The sequence below is a fragment of the Lithobates pipiens genome, unplaced genomic scaffold (assembly GCF_037356315.1).
Source record: "Lithobates pipiens isolate NorthernLeopardFrog02 unplaced genomic scaffold, aLitPip1_a1.2 Scaffold_18, whole genome shotgun sequence".
Taxonomy (NCBI): domain Eukaryota; kingdom Metazoa; phylum Chordata; class Amphibia; order Anura; family Ranidae; genus Lithobates; species Lithobates pipiens.
The window spans coordinates 266,676,640-266,703,549 of record NW_027507758.1 but is presented as its reverse complement, the minus strand read 5'-3'; the positions used below and the strand labels follow the sequence as shown (position 1 = coordinate 266,703,549).

Genomic DNA, 26,910 nt, shown 5'->3' with positions numbered 1-26,910 from the left:
AACCTAACAGGGTTCTAATTGTTCCCCACTTTTTTCAAAACTAAGAAAAAGGTTTTAGCTGGATATACACTTAAAATTTTTCAGGGTTTGTTAAAGACAACCGCAAGAACAACTTGTATAACAAAATGGAGTGTCATCTTCTCAATAACAAACTTCACAATTTGCACAAATGTAATTTCTTCCTGTCTTTCAATAGTTATATGCTTCTAGTTAATACCAAATTTTTTTTAATTACGTCAATTTATCCCTTAAAGATATTGGAAAAATATCACCTTGCTTGCCGTATATCAGAGTGAAGGGGTAATAGGCATAAGCCATATCAGGGCACACAGAGAAAATTGATATACAAATGAGCATTGCTTTCAGTGCAATGGAAATGACTTTGACTATGTACAGTCCGACTTGCTGTGCCTGCAAAGAAGCAGATAATTCATTAATCCAAGCAATCAGGAATCATAATGTGCACGAATACAGTATATCCAGATTACACAAATTTTCCTGTGCAATTGCATTGAATTATGATTTACTGAAAGATGGCGTCTGATGGGATTTCCAGATTTGTCCCATTATTTTGGTCATCTCTAGTTGATGCATGGTGTCTGTGGATAGTGGATACTAATAGTGATTTATGCCAACTAATCTGAAACTGCTGGAATTGGAAAACACTGCCAACATTTGCAATTACTGTTAGAATCTGGATTCGACTTTATAGCTTCTTTTTCTTCTCTCAAACCTTTTCACTGAACAATGAGTCAGCATCATTTTTCTGTCAATTATAATGTCCATTAAGCAGGCAGGTTACCTAGGAAGCTGCACATCTAAATCAGGAAATAAAGCAGTCATTTCTGGCTGTGCTGTCTGGCACAGATGTGGAAAAAACACAATTGCTGAATGAAACTGCAAATCCTTTGTCAAGTAAATCAATTGACATATAGTATATGTATTTCAACCATGTGTGCTAAAGTGCTAGAATACAAAACTGGCTGAACAGAATTACAAATCCGTTACACATCTCACATGTATGCATTTCAACTTTATATTTAGCTGTTTGCCTGGAGTTAAGATTTAATTGGCTTGCTCTAAAAATGCAATTAATAACTATTATTATTATTTATTATTACTATTATATAGGATTTATATAGCACCAACAGTTTGCGCAGTGCTTTGCAACATAGGGCTAACTGTAATTCTGTTAGTTTCTAAACATTTGGCCAAGGGTCTGGCTGCTGGTGCCAAGGGTCTGGCTGCTGGTCCTGTGATCTGGCTGCTGGGGCCTAGGGTCTGGATGCTGGGGCCTGGGGTCTGACTGCTGGAGCCAAGGGTCTGGCTGCTTGGGCCAAGGGTCCGGCTGTTGAGGCCAAGGGTCTGTCTGCTGGGGCCAGGGGTCTGGCTGCTGGGGCCAGGGGTCTGGCTGTTAGGGCCTGGGGTCTGGCTTGCCTGTCCTGGAGTCTGGCTGCTGGTCCTGGGGCCTGGGGGGCTGGCTCTTGGTGCCAGTCCTGGGGTCTGGCTGCTGGAGCTGGGCTGCTGGTCTTGGGGCCTGGCTGCTGGGGTCAGGGGTCTGGTTGCTGGGGCCGGGAATCTAGCTGCTGGTCCTGTGGTCTGGCTGTTGGCCCTGAGGTCTGGCTGCTGGTCCTGGGGCCTGAGGGTCTGGCTCTTGGGGCCTGGGGTCTGGCTGCTGGAGCTGGGCTGCTGGTCTTAGGGCCTGGCTGCTGGGGTCAGGGATCTGGCTGCTGGGGCAAGGGGTCTGGCTGCTGGGGCCAGGGGTCTGGCTGCTGGTCCTGGGGCCTGGGGTCTGGCTGCTGGTCCTGTGGTCTGGCAGTTGGTCCTGGTTTCTGGCTGCTGATCCTGCGGCCTGGGGGTCTGGCTCTTGGGGCCCGGGGTTTGACTGCTGGAGCTGGGCTGCTGGTCCTGGGACCTGGCTGCTTTGGTCAGGGGTCTGGCTGCTGGGGCCAGAGGTCTGGCTGCTGGTCCTGGGGTCTTGCTGCTGATCCAGGGGCCTGGGGTCTGGCTGCTGGTCCTGGGGTCTGGCTGCTGGAGCTAGGCTTCTGGTAATCCATCCTGCTACAGCACTTTCTTCCACCACTCATAAAGCCTGCACACCATCTTCTTTCCCCACTCATCACACCTGCAGCCCAATTTCTCTCCCCACCCACCATTTTTTCTCTGTGCTCTGCCAGTCACCACCAAACCTGTGCGCACTTACAACCAATCCTAACTACATGCTTGAACTACACTCTACACTCCTTTCTCCCCACTGTACCTGTTCTCTCTGCTGGAGCTGGGCTGCTGGTGCCGGTGAGCCATCCCAGACAGGGAATTCCACAGAAGGAAGCAGAAGGGCAGAGTCAGAGAGAAGACTGGGCACCGCGATTTGCAGGCTGTAGCAATTAAAAAAAAAAAAACTTTCCCCAGTCAAGTGGACTCTTGGAGGGAATCAGCACATAGTGATTAGGATGTGCCCAGGCACACCTGCCACACTCCATGCGCAAACCTATGAAAACAGGTATGGTTATTGTTAGGTTGCTCGTCTTCTGTAAGTAACCCCTGGTAGCCTAGGCTAGGATTGAAGGGCGGAGGTCCCTTTCACCGGTGGACAAAACATTACACATACACACTATTGTACGTGAATAATGAATGTGCATATTGAAGCACACACAACAGTTTTATTTAGTTTGAGCTGAAGGACAGCCCTGTGGTTTAACCAATCAGGTAATTCATACATACATCGACATTTTTCTTAAACTCATGACATTATCTAAGTCAAAGGTGAAATACAGTCTTCTGATAGTTATTTCGTCATTTCAACATCTGCTGACTGACCATATTCTTGCGTAACCAGTCCTATCTTAGCTTTGTACCTCTTACCGCAGACAGATGCATCCTAATATGTCAACATCTTGCATCTTAATTCTGAACTTAGTGAAATGCACGCCTAAGCATATTATCTTAGACCTTTAACCTAGTACCGTATATCTTTTGGTAACCTTAATAAGTATTCCCTTATAATCCTTCCTTTGATCATTCTGTGATTTACATAATGATCATTCCTTTTCTAATTTAATAGCACAGGCTTCATACTCCGAACCCTTGTGCTCTTGGTTTCTATACCATACCGTTGGATCCTTAACAATGGAAGTGAGTTTCAGATCCTTCGGAGCGACCGTGTTTCCCTTTTTACATAAACATTTGATTATCTTATAACAGGCATATAAAAATAGAATGAAGAGAATCACAGTGACAATTGTCATGGCAGCATTTCGGAGCCAAGATATTAATCCCCCAAAACTAAAACTGCTCGAGAAGGGATCCCAGTTTTTTCCTATGTTCCTTGCCTCTTTCTGTAGTTTATTTACCTCTTCCCTGTGTTGGGCAATAACGTCATAGTAGTCTGGGACTTCGATGCTGGTATTATGAATCCAGGTACAGCACTCATAATCCTCAGTAGTCTCACAGAGGCCAGTAAGGGCTGCACTCATACTTTCTATAGCCAACTCATGTAGTTCTAGTTGCTTCCTAATTGCCCTAGTTTCTAGATTTAGTTTGGTTATGTCATCAGAATTTTCCTCCAGAATCTCATCAATTATGCCAGTGTAATTATTTAATCTTTTCATTAGGTCAATTCCCCACCCTGTCCAGGAAGGGAACCATGCCCAGGCCATATCTTTTTCTAAAAACAATTCTCGTTTATTACGGTGTCTAAGGGGATATCTAGGATGCATGCTGGCTTCAAGGAGGTGACTTCCCTTGTTATCCCCTAATACCCCCATGATAGGAACCAGGGCTGCAAGGTAACACCACCCCTGGGGTTTGGTTGGGATCCAGGGGTGACAGAGTTTGCCGCAGCATATATATATGGTATTTCCTAGAGCTAGGGGTCGTTTATGGAACACGTTCCTAAGAGTATCAGAAAGGCCAGAGAGCACCAGTATTGACATTAATTGGTGTATTGTAGTCTTGGTACTGGAGCTAAGAAAGTCTAAAAAGGTGGCATTTAGGGTGGGATCTGAAGTATGGAAGAAAGAAGGACTGTTAAATGATGTCATTGAAATGTTAAGTTTTGCTTGTTTGCAAACCTCGGCTCCATCTGTGGTGTTTCCCAGTCGGAAACACCAGTCTGGGAAGTGGCTTCTACCTATAATTTGGAAAGTGAGGGTTTTATTTGGACGGGTCCTAGTAACATTCGTTAGGACGATAGGGGGTGTTCCATTAAGGAGGGGGGTAAAATTCAAGGGGACTGCCATGAGAGGGATTCTAGCTGTACTGGGATGTAGCTTGCTGCAAATCCAGCATTTCTCAAAACCAGATTTTTGAGCATAGCTATATTTGAATTTTAGTAGTAACATCTTGTTAGTCAGTCCCTTAGGTGACTCATTAACGGGTACAATACTTCTACTATGTCTTTGGCCGGGGGTATTATTCATCTTAGGTGGTCCACATATCCCTTTTAATAGACCTAAGTCTTCTGGATGATATATACAGTTGGCTATAAACCATGTGGGCAGGAATACAAATAGTACCAGACTACCCCAAAGGCATACAGCCTTCCCTGACACTGATGGAGAAAGCATCTTTGTTTTTTTAAAGTTCTGATTATTTGTTATCTAAGAGTTCTGTTCTTCTTCTTCGTTTCTCATCCCGGCAGTTGTTGGCTCTGTTTTGTCCTTTTGAGGGGTGTGGGATCTTCCAGGGAAATTTGTTCTATGCCTCTCTGAACTTCTTGTAGATCTTGTTCTTGGGAGTTGCTGCTCTCTGTCACTGCCAGGGGCTCTGGAGTCGAGGGAAGCTGGGGACACTTTTTAAGACGGCTGGCGTGGATCCAGGTGTTTCCTAGGTCTGTTAACACTGCGGTCCTGGATACCTTTTCCACCTTCCATGGTCCTGAGAAAGCCGGTCCGATACTCTTTCTTTGTGCTAATTGTTTGATCAGCACTTTATCCCCAGGGATGAAGGGATGCGTTGGTTCTGTGGGAAGAGGGAAAAAGGTGACAGAAACTTGTTCGTTCATTTCATGAAGCATACTTACCAGGTTTTTCACGTACATTTCCTGTTGGGAATAAATGTCAATATCAGTGTCTTGGTCTAATGGGGGTAATTCTATGTTTGCGGGGATTCCCATGAGGACCTCAAAGGGTGATAGTTTTGTTCTTGCATGTGGATCTTCCCCTCTTTTGACCAAAGACCTTCAGGGTCTTTGGTCAATCCTTCCTTTGTCCAAAAATGGACATCATCTTCTGTGGCCATTGATTGCATCTGTGCTATGACAGTTTTAAAGTTAGGTGCTGCGAAGTGTTCCTTGAAAAACATTGTTGTGGGGGCAGGTGGGTTAGGGGAAAAGGCAGCAGCTCTTTTAGCTTCTCTGTCAGCAAGAGCATTCCCTTTTGAAACACGACTGCTGTCAGAGGAGTGTGCCTTTACTTTAATTATGGCTACCTTTTTTGGAAGAAGAATGGCTTGGAGGAGAGCACTAATCTGTGTGGAGTTGGCAATTATTTTGTTGTCTGCTGTTTTAAAACCTCTATTGGCCCATATCACACCAAAATCATGCACCACTCCAAAAGCATATCTACTGTCTGTGTAGACGTTCACCTCTTTACCGGTGAATAGAATGCAGGCCCTAGTGAGGGCTTCTAACTCTGCTACCTGGGCTGAAGAAGGAGGTAATGATTTTGCCTCCAGTACGATGTCTGGTAGTTGAACAACTGCATAACCGGTTAAAAAGGTGGAGTCAGAGGGACGTGAGCAGCTACCGTCAACGAAAACATCCTCTGCACCTGAGATAGGGGTGTCAGTGAGATCCGGTCTGGGACTGGTAATAGCAGCAACCTTTTCCGAACAGTCATGTATAATGTCTGGGTCATGTGGTAAACGCAACATGGAATGCAAAAGGCGCACAGCGGGGTTGCTGGCAGGCACATATTTGAGTGTGAGGTTATCAGTGTTCATCAGTGTTATCTCATAACCACTAAGTCTTTGCGAGGTCATATGTTGGGTATTCATGTTCTGAATAAGATGCGTGACTGAATGAGTGGTATAGAGAGTCAATTTGCATCTTGTACAGCCATTGCACAGGCAGCAAGATTTTGGAGACAGAATGGCATTCCCTGTACTTGGATGGGGAGTTTTTTTTTTTTAGATAGGTAGGAGACAGGGCGGTAGCCTGTTCCATGCTGTTGTGTCAAAACCGCGGCAAAAGAGGTCCCCGAGACTACACAGTATAGTTGAAAAGCTTTACCATAGTCTACCAACCCTAGGGCGGGAGCATTTGACAGACTGTTTAATAGAGCTTGAAAAGCTTGTAGTCTGTCTTCAGTCCAATCTATTAATTTAGGGGCTGTCGAGCCAGTAGCCTCTCTTAGGATACTATCATAATGAGAACAGTCAGGGATCCATTGGCGGCAATATACAATTGCACCCAAAAATGAGAGTAGGGCGGCCTTGTCTTTTGGGGGACTGAGAGCTCGAAGGGCTGCGGCACGTTTGGGGGACACTAGCCTTGTCCCTTCCTTTAGAATGCACCCTAGGTATTCTACCTGTGGCTGGCACCATTGTATTTTCTTCCTTGAGGCTAGATGCCCGGCGTGAGCTAGGTGTTGTAACAGTGATGTTGAATCGACCGCACAATCTTCAGCAGTTTGACTGCACAGGAGCAAGTCGTCCACATACTGTATCAGTACCGACCCTCGCTCAGATGTCCAAGACTTGACAGTCTCGTTGAGTACCATAGAGAAGGCGGCTGGACTGTCTACATACCCTTGCCAGGTTAGTTGGCCCCCGGCCCAGGAGAAAGCAAACATAGGTTGGGCTTCCTCTGCAATGGGAATGCTAAAGAAAGCATTCGCTAAATCAATTACTGTGTAGCATAGAGAGTCTGCCGGTATGCATGAGAAAATAAAAGTGATGTCTGAGACTAGGGGTGGGAGGGGAATCACTTGTTTGTTTACTGCTCTGAGGTCTTGGACGAGTCTCCACTCGCCACTGGCCTTCTTTACAGGGTAAATGGGTGTGTTCCAGGGACTGATGATTGGTCTCAGGATACCTTTTGATATGTAATCATTAATTTGAGGGGAGATGCCTTTGACTTTCTCTGGGGGTAGGGGATACTGTTTTTGATATTGTATCCCTGCATCTGACCGCATTTGGGGTGCATATGGTGTGCAATTAATAAAGCCCACACTACCTTTGTTTTCTGCCCAAATTGTGTGATGGTCAAGGGAGGAAGGTATCATTAGAAAGAAACTCCTGTGTGCATGTCTTTTTGGGAACCCTCTGTGTGCATGTCGCTTAGGGCCATGTAAGTCACATAATGGTGAACTAGCGGTAAGGGAACCTTCTTTATTAAACTTAATGGTAATACACAGTTGTGCCAAGAGGTCCCGTCCCATACGGGGCACAGGGCATGAGGACAAGACGGCAAAAGTTTGGGTACATAATTTCTGTCCTTCTGGAGTGGCTACAGTCAGTGGTGGAGTGATGGGATGGGTGACAGGTGTCCCATTAATACCAACAGAGTTTCCCTCGGTGCATTATTTGTGGCTGTGTAGGATATTGGGGTAGTGGTTGACGAGGGTTCTGGTATGGCAGATAACGGGGATACTGTGGGCGGGTCTGGGGGTTAAATCCCCTGCCTCTGCCTCTTGCTCTAATCTGTCCAGTCCTATAAGGGCACTGGGATTTCCAATGTCCTTGCTGTCCACAATTGCCTATATTTTCCAAGGCATTTGTTCCATGCACAGAAACAATCCTTCATGTATTGTGGGTCAGCCCCTTTGCAGGGAGGATAAGAATGCTTATGTACCTGACAAATTTTACTGACTTCTTGCCAGTCTTCCTTTGAACAAGGACCTTGGGGTCCTGGGTCATGGATTCCCAATTGGTGACACCTTTCCCGGACTTGTGTCCAAAATGGTTCTACCTGGGGGCCAGGGATCATATTACTGACAAATTCATAGGGTGATGGGGTGGCCATGGCTTGGGTTGCTGCAGAATTCCCCATCTAGTAGTCTGGGCAGTGTGTGTCTAGTGGCAGGACACAGGTGATAACACCCGGTTTGTCCAACAATCCGGTCTCTGGTCTGGGAGTAGGATCCCTGATCTTTTTTGGGGCAGATGGACTTATATAAAACTATGAAGATTTACCCTTAATATACGATGAAGGGTAAATCTTTCCTGGTGGCGGGATATACCCCTCTTACACCAAGTCTGCAAGAGAACCCCCCTGGTCTGGTGGTCAGTAAAATCCACTTGTCATCTATTCTTAGGAAGAGTAGACCTAACGTGCAATGGGGGCAGGCGGATACTATGTCACTACAAGAGGGCTCCTCATATTCTGCACTCATTTAAACAACAACAATTATTTTCCTTATACTCTATATTAAAACTTATACTCTATATACTTACACACGTACCTAGAGAGAAACAGACATATTCTTAATATACTTTAAGACATGACATAACCGTATTGCAATACATTTATCAATTTATAGTGCACTTTTTAAAAAAAAATCAAATGGGCGTCCACTCCACCAATCCCTTTGTCACGGGCGTAATCTACTACTTCCCGTGTTAAAAATACTATCACCAATAGTTTTAAGTCAGACCAACCTAGTCGGACTCCCCTAAACCTATAAATTCCTTGCGAGCCCTTTTAACCTCCCGAGGGACCAGCCTAGTCCACCGCGAAGGCACAGTTACTTCTTTTAATTTTAAACTAAGTTCGTAGCGGCCGCCCGGACAGAGTAAGTGTTTACACCATTCACCAATCAGGTAAAAAAGAGTAAAGTGACTTACCTGTCGCAAGACGAACCCCACTTCTGGTACCAAAACTGTTAGGTTGCTCGTCTTCTGTAAGTAACCCCTGGTAGCCTAGGCTAGGATTGAAGGGCGGAGGTCCCTTTCACCGGTGGACAAAACATTACACATACACACTATTGTACGTGAATAATGAATGTGCATATTGAAGCACACACAACAGTTTTATTTAGTTTGAGCTGAAGGACAGCCCTGTGGTTTAACCAATCAGGTAATTCATACATACATCGACATTTTTCTTAAACTCATGACATTATCTAAGTCAAAGGTGAAATACAGTCTTCTGATAGTTATTTCGTCATTTCAACATCTGCTGACTGACCATATTCTTGCGTAACCAGTCCTATCTTAGCTTTGTACCTCTTACCGCAGACAGATGCATCCTAATATGTCAACATCTTGCATCTTAATTCTGAACTTAGTGAAATGCACGCCTAAGCATATTATCTTAGACCTTTAACCTAGTACCGTATATCTTTTGGTAACCTTAATAAGTATTCCCTTATAGTTATTATCCCACTCCGACACAGTGCCGCTCCAGTCACTCTAAAAGTCCAGAGATTACTGGCACATGTGGCAGCGTAGGCATAGCAGTGAATCATTATTTTGTACCAATATGTCACATAGCATCAACACAGGTATTCAGCAGAGAATCTGACAGGCCCTCAGCAAGGCGCTATAAAGGTAAGGCTTACTTTACCAAGGATAGCATCTGCTGGAAGGGTGTCTGACTGGCAGCTAATAGTGGCTTTCAGGAGGTTATAACAGCAATTACAGTGACAGATAACCTGCAGTAGCATCCCTATACTATCTTTCCTCATACAGCAACCTTTCCCTAACACTATGGCTCTCTCCCTAGCAAGCTGGGTACCTGCCCCTATCCTGTCCATTCACAAATGCCAGTAGAGACCCTTATTACGAAGGACTAAGATGGCTGCCGAAGGTCACCAGGGATCACAGTATCCAATCAGATAGCTGCTCTCCCTGTGACATCTATGGAGGCTCCTCTCCATCTACACAGCAGCAATGCTTCACCTGCTGATCATAGTAAAACTGCACATACCCACACCCACAAGTGAGGCAATTACATTTTTTCCTGCTCAATTCATACCAGAAATGTACTATGAAATAATGGCCATTATAAGACCATAAACAATATAGTATCCTATATAAATCTTCAATCATTTTTAATTTTTCATCCTATATTATAGATCAAAGCTAAAATTGTACACGAAGACAGCCAAATGCATATTTATATTTCACAGGAAGGATTAGAATCAATGTCAGGATTTTTGCTACCAGTTTTAATGCATATTAGGGAAAAGAGTCTTTTATAATCTTATAAGGGCAGCCTACAAAATTTTCTGGGTCATAATGGTTAAATATCCTAGGTTTATTTAGGAGATAACGACGGGTTTTTGTGAAATAAAAGATAGTAAAGCTCAATTTAACCTCTTCACACTCTAGTGCTACCCTCCGAATGTGTTGAGCAGACAGTTTTTTTAATTCTGCTATTGATCTTGCCATATATTTGCATAGTTGAAATGTTTTTATATGACTGCTTTAATAACTAGGTAAAATCTTATTTTCTTGATATGCAATTAATGTTTCTTTATCCTATGTATAGTGCTTGTTAAAGTAGAACTCCGGCCAAAAATATTTGTCCATGTTCTCGTTGCTGATCTCCTACCTTCACCAACTTTGCAATCCATGTTCTTCTGAGCTTTGTAGTTCCTCTGTATTAGCCTGCTGAACTTGCTGAAAAAACTGTATTGCCTGGGGATTTCCTGTTTGTACGACCGCTGACTTCTATTCCTCTCCTCAGCTCAGCCAGCGGTCTGGAATGCCCTGTTGTAGTTCTTGTAGAAGGAAGCAGACATGTTGTGGGCAGAAGGGGTCTCATCCCTTCAGCCCCTGGTGTGTGCCACCCATGAAGGAGGTGTCCACCCATGAAGGAGGTATCCTCCCTCCTTCTCTTCTGCTCCCTGGCAGTCTCTGCCCCCCCACTCCATCCCTGCTGCCCCCCCCCCACCTGCTATCTTCATGCAGAGTGGGATTATCATCAGTAATTGCCTGTATGACACAGAAGGGATCTCCCGTGTTGTCAGGTATAGTATACAAGAACACCGCTTGCTGATCTCCCAAACCGTGCCATTATAGACACAGTGCACTGTCAATTATAATAATGTTGGGGGGCTGGGCATCAGTGAGTGGCGTCCTCGTATACTATACCTGACACAGAGGGAGATCTCCGCTGTGTATATACAAGTAATTACTGATGATAATCTGTAATAGAACAGAACCCTGATTGGAGGCCAAGAGTGGAGAGAGGTGATGCAACAGTGGCCGAGAGAGAATTACTGGCCAGGTGGTTTGGTATTTCCTTTCATTATTTGTAGTTGCTGGAGAAAAACCCCTGCATGGTTAACCCATCTGTGTTGGACTTTTACTTATTTTTTTCTGTTTATTAAAAGTGGGCTACCAGGCCCTTAAAAATTGTTCAGACTGACGTGAACTCACTTCAAAAACGCATCTACCATGAACCCCCAGATCACCATAGTTATTAATACAGATATCACTAAATGAATGTTGCAGCAAAGACCAGTTGCAGGGGCCCATGATAATGATGGGGATCTCTCTCTCTCTCCCTCTCTCTCTCTCTCGCATTGATTTTTATCAATTAGCAAAATGGAAAGTAAATGAACAGATGAAAAATCCAAACCCTACACTTGCACAGTTTTTGAAGGAACTTGACAGGTTTCTCCAAATAACTTGGAGAACTAACCACAGATCTTCTGTGGATGTAAGCCACCTTAAATCCTTCTGTGTCTTCATGTATTCCCAGACATACTCGATGATGTTGAGATCAGGGCTATTTGGGGGCCAAACCATCACTTCCAGAACCCCTTGTTCTTCTTTACACCAAAGATAGTTCTTAAGGACATTGGCTATATGTTTGGGGTAGTTGACCTGCTGCAGAATAAAGTTGGGGCCAATCACACACCTCATTAATGGTATGGCATGATGGATACCTATCTGCCTGTATTTCTCAGCCATAAGGACACAATTGATTTTGACCAAATCTTCAATCCTATTTGCAGAAATGCAGCTCCAAACTTGAAGTGAACTTCCACCATGCTTCACCCCGAAGACATCAGATGTAGGCTGAAGAAAGTGTATTGGGTGGTGTTTGAGATACGTAATTTCTGGTCAGCTGGAACGCAGATGGAGCTCAAACCGGAGATTCCTATACATTACATGCTGATCCCTGTCTTTGATGTAAGTGCAACACAACCTTCTTTTTTAAATAAATGATTTGAAATACTGCAACATAAGAGTGTTTTTTTCCTTTCCCTCTCTATATGGCAACACTGGAGCTTTGAATACATTATCTACATATATATTTAATGGACGACAGCAGTGGTTTGAATTCATTCCTTTGACCTCATGTATAACATCTTGGATTTTCCCACATGCGTAATTTGACTCCCTTTAATAGGGGTCAATTAAGTCTGGTGAGTGCATAGTGTGTCTGCATGGTGGTGGAGAGGAACCTTTCCTATACTCACTGAGGACATTTATTCACATGTGAGATTTATACATGGACCACAATTTTTATGTATCCGTTATAATTTAAATGAAGATGTATTTATTTATTTGTTTATTCACTATGGTGATATGATGTTTCTTTTCAAGCTTCACTGTTGCCTGCAGACACTTATTATTGTACCACTCTGCAGCGTTTTGGCAAACAAACTACCTCCTGCCACGGCCAAATATTTCCGTCCAGAGCACCTGCCACCATTTTTCTGCACCCAAATTCCTATGTGTTTTTGCAGTCGCTTAGCCTTGTATCTACATCAGAGGTATGGATTTTTGGCTCCAATTTTTACGTGATGACCTTTTCTGGCTAGACAGTAGATGGAAGTACCTATGTCCCACTGGTTTCCACCAGTTCTATGGTGATAGCACTGCTGAACAACTTCCGATGTCCACTGAATCTATGGTCCTCAAGGTTGCCCGTTCTTTGTGCTTCTTAAAAAGGGAGCTTGAGCAGCACATCTTGAAACCCCAGTCTTCTTTGAAATCTTTGCCTGAGGGAGACCTTGCTGATGAAGTATAACTACCTTGTGTCTTGTTGCTGTGCTCAGTCTTGCCATGGTCTATGACCTGTGTCAAGAAATGGTCTTCCACAACCTTACCCTAGTAGCAGTTTGGCTGTTCCTGGCCCAGTTTTAAACCTCATAAACAGCTGTTTCTGTTTCAGTTAATGACTGTGTTTCAATCTACATATGAAATTGATGATTATTAGCACCTGCTTTGTATAATTGGTTAATGTTACAAAATCCCTGACTTTGTGCATGTGTAAAAAGTGTGCAAGTGTAAGAATCGATGCTGGTTTGAAGCCAAAGGGTAGTCACACCAAACATTGATTTGATTTAGATTTTTCTTCTGTTTGCTCGCTTTGCATTTTGTAAAGTGATAAAAAATAAATAATAATTAAAATATTCATATTTTTGAAAGCATTCTTACCTTACAGCTTTTCTTCGCAGCTGCTTAAAACGTTTGCACAGTATTGTATATGTGTGGGTGTGCGTGTGTGAGTGGGCACAAGAGCGCTCAGCCCACTTCTTCTGTGGCTACCCGTGTAAATCAGTTTACATACAGTATTTATGTATTCCAAATGTATGCTTAGCTACTATATTTGACCAAGATTTTCCTTGAAACCTAATTCTCTTGCAGCATATACATGTATTATTCAAAATGTGGCTAAAAGATGAGATAAATCACATTTTATTCTAAGGGAAAATTCAATCACCATCAATTTCTTCTGTTTACCTTTCACCTTACTATCCATATTATTGTTAAAATGTCAAAGCATGACATATGAAAATGACGGGTCAAAACTAGAACAAACAGAACTGGTCTTGTTTCAGTCACATAATGTTCTTGCAGTGATTACTTGGCACAACACTATAATATCACACTTGGTATTCCACTAAGCCAAGCAAGAGCAAAAGAATGGAGAGTGTCTAGACATAAAAGTTGACATAAAAATCATTAGAAATTTCCTGAACTATGTACACAAAAGAATTAATTAATAAGCACTAATGACATATGGTACAAATAGAAATGACAAGAAAAAACATATGGGAATACAGAATACAAGTTATCATTTATGAAAGTCAGTGAAGATGATTTACTAAAGTAAAGTGAAAGAAAATATTAAAGCCAAAGTTGATCCCTGTGGAAGCTGGAAATCACTGTATGGGCAGTCCAGTGTCCAGTTGCAGCGCTGCAAAGAAGCTGCTTGCAGGACTTTTTTTGATGCCCTGCCAGCGCAACGCCTCAGTGTGAAAGCACTCAGGCTTTCACATTGAAATTGCAGATGAGGCTTCTTTCAAGCACTTTACAGGTGCTTTTTTTAACGCTGAAGCTCCTGAAAAGCCCCTGAAAAATGCCCCAGTGTGAAAGGGGTCTTACAAACATCTGACTTACATACGACTCATACTTACAGAGGGAGACAACAGGAAGTGGGAAGAAATCTACCCCTAGGAAGGGAAACTCAGCCCTGAAAGAGTTATCATAAGAAAAAGGTGTCTCCACTGAAGTTTTATCACTGTTGTTTGTCTTGTTTCCACAACAGTCCCACACTTTCAAAATCTAATTGTCACAGGGACAGAAAGTGAGGTGAAATCTTCTGAACACAGGGGCACAGACAGAACAACAAATGTTAAAGAGGTGTTAACCCTTTCCTATGCTATCCAAAAAAATTAAGAAATAATTTTTTTTGGCTGGAGTTAAACTTAAAAAATTGACCTGTTCCAACTTATATAAATAAGAACAAACCTACAGATTCTATCTTGTTTGTAACCCTGGGACTGCCTGTAGTAAGCGCTGCTAGTACAGTGATCACTGCCAGCTTCTAGGTCCCCTGCTGAGTGAACAAAGGGGGTAACTTGCTCAGCATGGATGCCATCTAGAGAACACTTTGCATTTTGTAAATAAATGTAAGATATTCCGTGAATGGATGATGTGTGGTGGTGGTGGTGGGGGGCGGCAGTGATGTCACAGTCCCCCCCAAATGACCCCATTTTGGAAAGAAGACACATCAAGCTATTTGCTGAGAGGCATGTTGAGTCCATGGGTACTCAGTAGAAGCATCAGAATGCATTTTGGGGTGTAATTCCACATATAACCATGCCATGTTTGAACAATATATCATTTAGTGACAACTTTATGCAAAAAAAAAAAAAAAAAAGTGTAAATTTCCCCGAAACTTGTGACAAAATATAAAATATTCCATGGACTCAACATGCCTATCAGCAAATAGCTTGGGGTGTCTACTTTCCAAAAAGGGGTCATTTGGGGGGGGGGGGGTTGAACTGTCCTGGCATTTTATGCACAACATTTATCAGCTTATGCCACACATCACCCACTCTTCTGACTACTTGAACACAAAGCCCTTTCTGACACTTTTTGTTTACATGAAAAAAAAAAAAAATTTTGCAAGAAAATTACTTAGAACCCCCCAAACATTATATATTTTATTTAAAGCAAAGGCCCTTCAGATTAAAATGGTGGGTGTTGCAATTTTTTTTTCACACAGTATTTGTGCAGCTTTTTTTGGATAAAAAATACTTTTTTAATTTTAATACACTAAAACACACTATATTGCCCAAATGTTTGATGAAATAAAAAAAGATGATCTTATGTCGACTACATGGATACCAAACACGACAGGCTTTAAAATTGTGCACAAACGTGCAGCGGTGACAAACTACATACATTTTTAAAAGCCTTTAAAAGCCTTTACAGATTACCATTTTAGATCTATGGAGGAGGTCTACTGCTAAAATGGCTGCCCTTGATTTGACCTTTGCGGTGATACCTCACATGCATGGTGCAATTGCAGTTTACAGATGATACCAGACCGACGTTTGCATTCGCCTTCGCCTTTGCACGTGAGCACGGGAGGACAGGAGTGCATTTTTTTTCTTTTAATTATTTATTTTGCTTTTTTATTATATATTTTAAACTGTTCCTTTCATTTTTTTATCATTTTTATTTTTGTTTATCTCAGGGAATGTAAATATCCCTTATGATAGCAATAGGTACTGACAGGTACTCTTTTTTGAAAAAATTGGGGTCTATTAGACCCTAGATCTCTCCTCTGCCCTCAAAGCATCTGAGTACATCAAGATTGGTGTGATAAAATGCTTTGCCAATTTCCCAATGGCGCTGTTTATATCCGCTAAAACCAGTCGTGAGTTATGAGTCATGAAATGCTTGTAGCTTCCGGTTTCTTAGGCCATAGAGATGGTTGTAGCCATTCTAGTCTCTGATCAGCTCTATGGTCAGCTGGCTGAACCACCGGCTGCATTCTCGGGTTCCCTGTTGGGACAGGAGAGCCCGAGAAAACCATGGAAGACAGTTGGAGGGGGGGGGGGGAGTGTTCCCTCCCACTGCTTATAAAAGCAAACTGTAAAATGTAAGAACTGCGCTGACCTTAATAAAAATATACTAAATCTAAGGAAGAGCCTCACTAATTGAGGCCCCAATCCCCTCCCCCTGCTCAAAACTGTTCTAAAAGAACAACAGTGAAAAAACACATCAATGATACAAAGTGGATATTGGACATTAATCAGAATGTCTCAAGAATATCAGATATATACATAACCACAATGAAAAGTGATAATAAACATACAAAATTAATCCAAACCTGTGAATGACAAATTATGACTATCGACACATACTAAAAGTCCTTTGAAATAAAGTCCAAATAGCAATATGTGCACCACTTGTGACCAAAAGCGTGACCCATAAATTAATAAATAAATAATAAAAATAAAAAAATACAAATGAAAGTTCATCCAAAAAAATCTTCTATTGCTTTGAGCCGTGTAGAATCCAGGGCTCAAGTCCTGTGGGAACGCATGGGAACTGAGTTCCTGTACTTTTTCCACAACAGAAACTCAGTTCCCATTAGCAGCCACATCCTGCAAGACTTTGAAGTATGCAAGCTGTGTCGCAGGTGCTACACCAGCAGCCGCCGACACAGCTCGCAATAGTAAGTGCCGCACACCAGGGGTGGACTGACCATGAAGGCATTGCCAGTAGGGGGCCCCATGACAGCTTCCTCTTCGATCTACCTGCCAATCACAGTTAGCTGACGAGTAGATCAGGTCCCTGCTGCTAAGAGATTGTATTTAGTCAGACCTCTCATGATGAGCTCCTCCCCGCCGGCCCCTCCTGATTTTCTGTCTCCTCATCTCCCCCCCCCCCCCCCAGTCTCCTGCATACTTGCTCTGTGTGTCCCGCTGAATCCCCCCTCCTCTATCTTCAGTGCCATATGATGAGAGAACCCAGAGGAGGAGCACAGCTATTCTGCTCACAGGACATGCAGGGAGAGAGGTGAGCTGAGGGAGGAACATCAGTTTGGGGTGGTACGCTGAGCACAATACCTGGCAAAGTTTAATTGCAGGAGGGAAGTTTATGTGGAAATATGTGAAGGGTTGGAATAGCAGCAAGTGTGTGTTGGAGCCCTGCAGAGTTTGCAGCCCCCAAGCTAACATACATTGCCTAAGCAGGAACACATCACTATCTCTCCAAGCATTCTGTCCAGATAATGTGCAGTTCATTTATGACCTTTCTGTTTATCCCTGTGTTATCCAAACTCTGTTCAATGATAAATGTAAACTTACCACATAAACACTCTATATACAAAATAACATTCCCCAATAAAGATCAGAACATGATGTTCACATTTGCATGGAGGCACAACTGAATGAATGCTGATTATTCAGAGAATTACCAGATTTATGTTTATTGAGGATTGTTTTTTTATGTACTAACAGTTAAGCTTCATACACACAATATGAAAATTGGATGAAAAATACCACTTTTGAAGTGTTCGTGCATATGAGTGTATGTTTATTTTTTTGGTGGGCGAGTGGATCTTGGGTGGGAGTTCCCACACTTTTTTCCCCAGGGCTTGACCCCTGGTAGAATCCACCACCACCTATGTAAGAATTGGCTTCTTACCAGAAGATTTAGACCCCGAGAGGTCACAAATGGCTTATAGGGATTATGGTAGCTTCTCCAACCATCACATTCCTCCTATACATCCACTGTAGCAGGCTTCCGAAGAGCTCTCCCATTAACAGTGACTCATAGGTGGGCATCCAAACATAAAAAACAGAATGGCTCCAGATAGTGTAAAATCCCAATTTAATGAAGGTTAAAAAATAAATAAAATACACTTACAAATATGAAGAAACATCAGGCCTTAAGTGGGTTGCGCCGGCCGGACGCATACCATCACAAACCCGTCCTCCCCAGATCGTATTCACAAACCACGAGGCGACATCAGCACGACACTGCAACCTCTCCCAGATACTCTAGTTGGAGTGCAGGAATGAGCCCTGCTGCAAAGCATTGCATCAAAAATTGTAATTACACGCCCCTGTTAAACAGGGGCTGAAAAATTGGACCTTAGGCACTGGTGCTGATGCCACGACACTGCAACCTCTCCCAGATACTCTAGTTGGAATGCAGGAATGAGCACTGCTGGAAAGCATTGCATCAAAAATTGTAAAACGGGCTGACAAATTGGGCATTAGCCACTGGTGGCGTCACCCAGAACCAAAAATGTTCTTCCAAGCTATCAGCAGGATCATTGAGGAGGAAGAGGATAGTCAGTCAACAGTCAACATAACAGGACAGTCACTCAGCATCAGCATAGGCAGCCTTAAAGGGATGTGTCATTTCAAAAAAATTATTCAGTTACATCAGCTTCAGGTGCTTTGTAGCTGGTGGTGATCCAAGACTGATTCATCTTTATGAAGGTCAGTTGATCAACCGAGTCGGTGGACAGGCGCACCCTGTGATCGGTTACAAAGCCTTCAGCAGCACTGAAGGTGCATTCCGAAAGAACGCTGAATGCAGGACAGGCCAGTAGCTCAATTGCATACTGTGCAAGCTCTGACCAGTGATCCAGGCTGAAGACACAGTAAGCCAGAGGATTTTCGGTGGCAAAGGTGTCCAAGTCTGACATTGCCACTAGGTATTCCTGCCCCATGTAAATCAGACGCTGGCGATGGTTGCTGGAACCAATCATACCTTGGGGTTGCGGCCAAAAAAATTGTCTGAACGCATCTGTCAGACAGCCACCTTCTCCACCGCTCCTTCTGTGACTGACCGAAGCCTCAGCAACACATTGTCCAGGACCAGGAGTTTGTAACCTCCCAGTCTCTGGGAACGCATTGCACAGATCTTTCTGCAAGGCCTCCCAGAGATGTCTCATCCTCTGCTCCCTCTGTGACGGCAAGATAAGGTCCGCAACCTTACCCTTGTACCATGGATCAAGGAGAGTGGCCAGCCAGTAATGGTCCCTCTCTTTGATCTGAAGAATACGAGGATCCTTCCGCAGGCTTTGCAGGATCAGGGAGGCCATGCAGCGTAGGTTAGCTGAGGCATTCGGCCTGGAGTCCTCTGGGTCACTAAGGACAACATGATCCGCAGCTACCTACTCCCAGCCACGTACAAGTCCACGGGTTGCAGGATCAGTCCACTTGGGAGGACTCCACTGCTGCCATTCTTTATGTGAGAAGCGCTTAATCAACTGCATAAATGTAAGTTTGATAACTTTTTAATAAATTGATTTGTTTTACGGAATTACGCTATTTGGCCCCATTCTTTTGTCCTGCATGGTTCTTTTTGGGGAGCGTGACCTGTTCTGCGATTACTGGTTTCGTGTTTAAGAAGTGATTTTCAGCGTTGAGTTTCATGTTTCAATGTTTGCTGGCCGGAGCGCCCCTCAGTCGTATGACATCAAAGCGTAATTGACCCTTGGAGCGTATGTTCGCTCGGGTCAACAGGAGTCGGTAAGCCTACATCTGTTTAGGGTGGCGGTGTCGGCACCAGGGTGTTTGCATTCAATATTCCTATGGATTGGAGGACATCTTGATTTTTCTATTTTGCACCAAGGGGAATTGTGTCTGGCTTTCCACTAAAAGGGACTTTTTCTCTACATATATGTTCACATTGCAACTGTATAAATTATATTCCTTCTTTTGTTAATAACTGTTGGAATTTATATTGGGCAAAACACATGGGTCACACTTGTGATATTTTGCACACATTTGTTTTTCAATTTTAGCGCAACACTCTTTTCATATAAATCATCCCTAAAAGACTGCTGCTGCTGATGCTGAGTGCATGGCTCCACCTCCATGCTGACGCAAGCCTCCTCCTCCTCCTCTTCCTCCTCCTCCTCGTCCTCTTCCTGTGTGATGGGTGGGACAGCAGGAACACTGTCTGGATAAAGGGGGCCTTGAGAGGCAAGGAAGTCCTGCTCTTCCTGCCTCTGTTCTGCCTCAAGTGCCCTGTCCATTATTCCACACAGCGTATGCTCCAACAGGTGGACAAGAGGTACAGTGTCACTGCTCACCATCCTTGTGGCCTCCTTAAATGGTGACAGGACAGTGCATGCATCCCTGATCATGCACCAGTGGCGTGGTGAAAAAAAAAATGAGCTCCCCTGACCCTGTCCTGGTGCCGTAGTCACACAGGTTCTCATTGATGTCCATCTGCTACGTGTGCAGCCGCTGCAGCATGGCCACCATTGAGTTCCACCTAGTGGGCATGTCACATATAAGACGGTTCTTGGGCAGGTTGAAACTCCTTTTGGAGCTCAGCCAGCTGAGCACTGGCATTATATGATTGGCAGAAATGCACACAGACTTTCCTGGCCTGCCTCAGGACATCCTGTAAGCCCGGGTACCTGCCCAAGAACCGCTGCACCACCAGGTTAAGGACGTGAGCCACACAGGGCACATGGGTCAGTTGTCCCTGTCGGAGGGCGGAAAGGAGGTTGGTGCCATTGTCGGAAACCATTCCTGGCTTAAGCTTAAGCCTCTAGGCCTGCCCCTGCAGAGCTGACAAAATATCTGCCCCAGTGTGGCTCCTGTCCCCCAAATAAACCAACGCAAGCACGGTATGGCATCTTTTTGCTTGCGTACTTGCGTAGCCCCTTGAACGCCTACGGAGAACCGCTGGTTCCGAGGACAAAGCACTGGTAGAGGCCATGGAGGAAGAAGAGGAGGGGTGGAGGAGAGAGGTGTGTCACAACCAGTAGTAGCATTTTGGAGGCGTGGTGGTGGAACAACCTCCAACATTACTGTACCTTGTCCTGTATCCTTCCCAGCTGCCAGAAGAGTGACCCAATGGGCCGGAAAGATAGGCAACTTCCCTGTCCATGCCTGCTGGATCATGAGTCAGCGGTAATATGCACCTTACCGCTGACCACCCTGTCCAGCGAGGCATGGACATTGCCTTCCACATGCCGGTAGAGAGCCGGAATCGCCTTCCGTGAGAAAAAGTAGCGTTTGGGAACCTGCCACTGAGGAACCGCACATTGCACAAACTCACGGAAGGGGGCCGAGTCTACCAACTGAAAAGGCAGCAGTTGAAGTGCTAGCAATTTAGCCAAGCTAGAATTCAACAGCTGGGCATGTGGATAGCTGGAAGTGAACTTCTTTCGATGGTCCAGCAGCGGGGGCAGGGAAATTTGCCTGCTACAATCGGACATCAGTGTACTGCTAGCAGAGTGCCCGCAAGTACTTGGCTGTTACACACCTAATTCTACACCTTCATTCCTCTCAGTGCAGGTTTCAGAGAGGACTGAAGGTCTAGTGGGGTTGGAGATCCCAGCTGAGGTCCGCTTTGTTCTTTGGTGTGGGTCTTTAAGGTACACTTGCCAACGAGCTGCATGGTAGGTTAACATATGTCTGGTCAAGCATGTGGTGCCCAAGCGGCTGATGTTTTGGCCATGCGAGATACGCTTGAGACATATGTTGCAAATAGCAGCGGTGCAATCTGATGCACTCGTCTCAAAAAAGGCCCACACCAAAGAACTTTTGGAATAACGTGCAGAGGCAGCGCCCTGCACAGGTGGAGCTCTGCGGTGTGATTCAGTCGGTATGCTGCCCCTAAGCTGGCCTGCCTAGTTGGAGATGTGCCTCCTCCTCCTTCTCCTCCTCCTCTCTATCAGGCACCCACATGGAGTCAGTGACCTCATCATCCCCTCCCTCTTCATCACTGGAGCAAACCTTGCAGTATGCTGCAGCTGATGGAACATGACTGCCATATTGCTGTCCTTCTTGAGCCCCCCCCCCCTGTCTCTGCGCTCACACTACTGCATTCCTCTAGCTGGGTATCATCATCAGAGCCTTCAAAATGCTGGGCATCCTCCTGGAAGATGTACCCAACACTGTGTTCAAACAGTTTGGATGAATCCTCAGGAGAACATGATGGGTCTAGGGAAGGAGTGACTGATGACATTGAGACAAGGGAAGAGGACGCTGCTTTGCTAGTAACCCGAGCCTGGATGAGAGAGGATGAGGAGGATGAGGAGGGCTTGGTCATCCACTCTACCGAGTCTTTGGCATGATGCGGCTCAACACGTCCAGCTGCCCAAAATAAAGACAAGCGTGTCCCATGGCCACTTGCTGATGATGGTGCACCGCGTTGCCTCTGGACACAGAGCCTGCTTGCCCTCTTTTATTGGCTCTTGACTGTCTGCCTCTCCTTGTTGGCCTTCCAGACATAGTAATGGCCTGCAGGGAGATGGGAAAACCAGCAATTGGGTAGCTTTAGGTGCACACTGAGAAGATGATACAGTACACCGAATGTAATTACTGCAGCTGCCTGCCTGTGTTACAGAAACAGAACAACACCAGCAATAAGGGGTAGCTTGAGGTGTATACTGTGCAGGAGGCACACAACAACCACTGTAAATGCTGCAGATGCCTGTATTACAGAAACAGAACACCAGCAATAAGGGGTATCTTGAGGTGTATACTGTGCAGGAAGCACACGACACCCACTCTAACTTCTGCACTGCAGATGCCTGTATTACAGAACACCAGTAATAAAGGGTAGCTTCAGGTGTATACTGTACTGGAGGCACACAACACCCACTCTAACTTCTGAAAATGCTTGTATTACAGAAACAGAACACCAGCAATAAAGGGTAGCTTCAGGTGTATACTGTACTGGAGGCACACAACACCCACTTTAACTGCTGCAGATGCTTGTATTACAGAAAAAGAACACCAGTAATAAAGGGTACTTCAGGTGTATACTGTGCTGGAGGCATACAACACCCACTTTAACTGCTGCAGATGCCTGTATTACAGAAACAGAACATGGGCAATAAGGGGTATCTTCAGGTGTATACTGTGCTGGAGGCACACAGCACCCACTTTAACTGCTGCAGATGCCTGTATTACAGAAACAGAACACCAGCAATAAAGGGTATCTTCATCAGTATACTGTGCTGGAAGCACATAACACCCACTTTAACTGCTGCAGATGCCTGTATTACAGAAACAGAACACCAGCAATAAAGGGTATCTTCAGGTGTATACTGTGCTGGAGGCACACAACACCCACTTTAACTGCTGCAGATGCCTGTATTATAGAAACAGAACACAAGCAACAAAGGGTAGCTTCAGGTGTATACTGTGCTGGAGGCACACAACATCCACTTTAACTGCTGCAAATGCCTGTATTACAGAAACAGAACACCAGCAATAAAGGGTATCTTCAGGAGTATACTGTGCTGGAAACACATAACACCCACTTTAACTGCTGCAGATGCCTGTATTACAGAAACAGAACACCAGCAATAAAGGGTATCTTCAGGTGTATACTGTGCTGGAGGCACACAACACCCACCTTAACTGCTGCAGATGCCTGTATTACCAAAACAGAACACCAGCAATAAAGGGTATCTTCAGGTGTATACTGTGCTGGAGTCACACAACCCCCACTTTAACTGCTTCAGATGCCTGTATTACATAAACAGAACACCAGCAATAAATGGTATCTTCAGGTGTATACTGTGCTGGAGGCACACAACACCCACTTTAACTGCTGCAGATGCCTCTATTACAGAAACAGAACACCAGCAATAAGGGGTATCTTCAGGTGTTTACTGAGCTGGAGGCACACAACACCCACTTTAACTTCTGAAGATGCCTGTATTACAGAAACAGAACACCAGCAATAAAGGGTATCTTCAGGTGTATACTGTGCTGGAGGCACACAACACCCACTCTAACTGCTGCAGATGCCTGTATTACAGAAACGGAACGCCAGCAATAAAGGGTATCTTCAGGTGTATACTGTGCTGGAGGCACACAACACCCACTTTAACTGTGGCAGATGCCTGTATTACAGAAACAGAACACCAGCAATAAGGGGTATCTTCAGGTGTATAGTGTGCTGGAGGCACACAACACCCACTTTAACTGCTGCAGATGCTTGTATTACAAAAACAGAACACCAGCAATAAGGGGTGTCTTCAAGTGTATATTGAGCTGGTGGCACACAACACCCACTTTAACTGCTGCAGATGTCTGTATTACAGAAACAGAACACGAGCAATAAGGGGTATCTTCAGGTGTATACTGTGCTGGAGGCACACAACACCCACTTAAACTGCTGCAGATGCCTGTATTACAGAAACAAAACGCCAGCAATAAAGGGTATCTTCAGGTGTATACTGTGCTGGAGGCACACAACACCCACTTTAACTGCGGCAGATGCCTGTATTACAGAAATAGAACACCAGCAATAAGGGGTATCTTCAGGTGTATACTGTGCTGGAGGCACACAACACCCACTTTAACTGCTGCAGATGCTTGTATTACAAAAACAGAACACGAGCAATAAGGGGTGTCTTCAAGTGTATACTGTGCTGGAGGCACACAACACCCACTTTAACTGCTGCAGATGCTTGTATTACAAAAACAGAACACCAGCAATAAGGGGTATCTTCAGGTGTATACTGTGCTGGAGGCACACAACACCCACTTAAACTGCTGCAGATGCCTGTATTACAGATACAGAACACAAGCAATAAAGGGTAGCTTTCGGTGTATACTGAGCTGGAGGCACACAACACCCACTTTAACTGCTACAGATGCCTGTATTACAGAAACAGAACACCAGCAATAAAGGGTATCTTCAGGTGTATACCGTGCTGGAGGCACACACCACCCACTTTAACTGCTGCAGATGCCTGTATTACAGAAACAGAATACCAGCAATAAAGGGTAGCTTCAGGTGTATACTGTGCTGGAGGCACACAACACCCACTTTAACAGCGCTAGGTTTTCAAGCCACAAAGACACTGTCCCTGCCTATCCTGCTCTTTCCCTGAATGCCGCAACACACTACACAATGCCGCCACGTGATGGCGCATTGCATTGTGGGCCGTGTGCACCATGTGGATATGGCGCGAACGGCCCATGGAGTTTGAATGGGTGAACAGCCAGTGTTCGAGTCGAACATGCGTTCGACTCGAACGCGGAGGTCATCTCTGTTCGTGGATTATCCATGTCTGCCTATGATTGCTGCTCATCCCCATTACCAACCTCAGCCTGAATTTCCGACCAATATTTTACCTATCATACCTTGCTGCCTACCCGTTGCCCATCACTTCTTCTTTCTAAACTCTATTTTGCCTATGATTTTGTCCCTTCAGTCGGCTATAACTGAACCCTGCTTGTGATTCAACTGTGCTCTTAAATTGACTTGGTGTATCCTTTGCATACTATTATCCGTAATCCCGTTCGTCTGATACCTGTGCCCCTAAATTCTAGTCTACTGTTTTTGCACCCTGTTACTTGTGTTTAAGTACACCAGTGTAAACAAGGCCCAACTAACAAGGTGACACATTGGTTGATTTGGCAACTCCCAGAGGATCAATATGGATAAATGTGAAGTTATGCATTTAGTTTAAAAAGGCTACAGGAATGTTTACTCGCATGTACGTATAAGCACAAATATGTGCAAATACACATAAGTGTTTCATAACCTATTCTTGCATCTTTCTGCCAGGAATATCTAATGTTTATACATCTGTACTGTGTACAAGTACTGTTATGCCCTGTACACAAGAGCGGATTTTCCGTCAGAAAAAACTTGGATGGTTTTTCCGATGGAATTCCACTCAAGCTTGGCTTGCATACACACGGTCACACAAAAGTTCTCTGAACTTTTGACCGCCCAGAATGCGGTGACTTACAACACTACGACGAGCAGAGAAAATTAAGTTCAATGCTTCTGAGCATGCGTTGAATTGTTTCCGAGCATGCGTAGGATTTTTGCGTGTCAGAATTTTTTACAAACCATCGGAATTTCCGATTGGAACTTTTTCCGACCGATAAATAGAGAACCTGCTCTCAATCCTTTGCTGACTGGAATTATACCAGCAAAATTCCGATGGAGCATACACACGGTCGGAATTCCTGACCAATAGCTCACATCCGACTTTTGCTAGTGGAATTTCTGATCTTATGTATGGGGCATTAGGGTAAAAAATAGCATTCATCAGTGATGAGTGGAGATGGCTGGAGAGGGATCTGAGTGCCTTTGTAGGCTATAGACTTAATACCAGAATGCCACACCAGGTGCAGCTTTCAAAGTTGTCAAGATATTTTCTGTATTCACAGGTGTAAAAGAGTCAGAAACAGAGCGAGTGATACATTTTTTCTTATACAAACCATTAAAGACTCAGTCCACCCAAAACTGAAGTTTTCATTTATTTGGTAGATTTTTCAATTTTCAGTGAAATCTTGCAAAGAAAATAAAAAGAGAGGGCATAATTACCCCCCCCCCCCCCCCCCCAAAAAAAAAATAAACTCTTAGCTATGACTAAAATATCACTTTTGGGTTAATTTACTCTTTAAACCTTATATTTGAATATGCATTGAAATTTTGGCTTCTAAAACAAGTGTATCACTGAACTAGAAAGTGTGCAAATAAAAGGGAAAAAAAATGTATAGGAAGTTTGAGGACTCTAATGCCGCGTACACACAATCTGATTTTCCGACAACAAATGTTCGATGGGAGCTTTGGGATCAGGGATGGGGTTTTCTTTTTTCTATTTGGAACAAATACAATTATTTTGTGAGAGTTTATACTTTCTCTGAGTCTACTGTAGGTTTAAGGTTCTGGGAATTGTTTATTTTTTTTTACTTAAATATGTTGGACATATGTAATTTTTTTAACCTAACTACAAAGTGAAAG

The 26,910-nt window shown here is 44.2% G+C and overlaps 1 long non-coding RNA gene across 1 annotated transcript; it reads right to left on the bottom strand.

Moving 5' to 3' along the window:
* Positions 1-2,617: 2,617 nt before the first annotated feature.
* Positions 2,618-9,310, bottom strand: LOC143987840 (uncharacterized). Its single transcript, XR_013276712.1, has 2 exons — positions 8,788-9,310; positions 2,618-4,962 (listed from the first exon to the last, which is right to left on the bottom strand). It is a non-coding gene; the product is annotated as an uncharacterized LOC143987840 (long non-coding RNA).
* Positions 9,311-26,910: the final 17,600 nt, after the last annotated feature.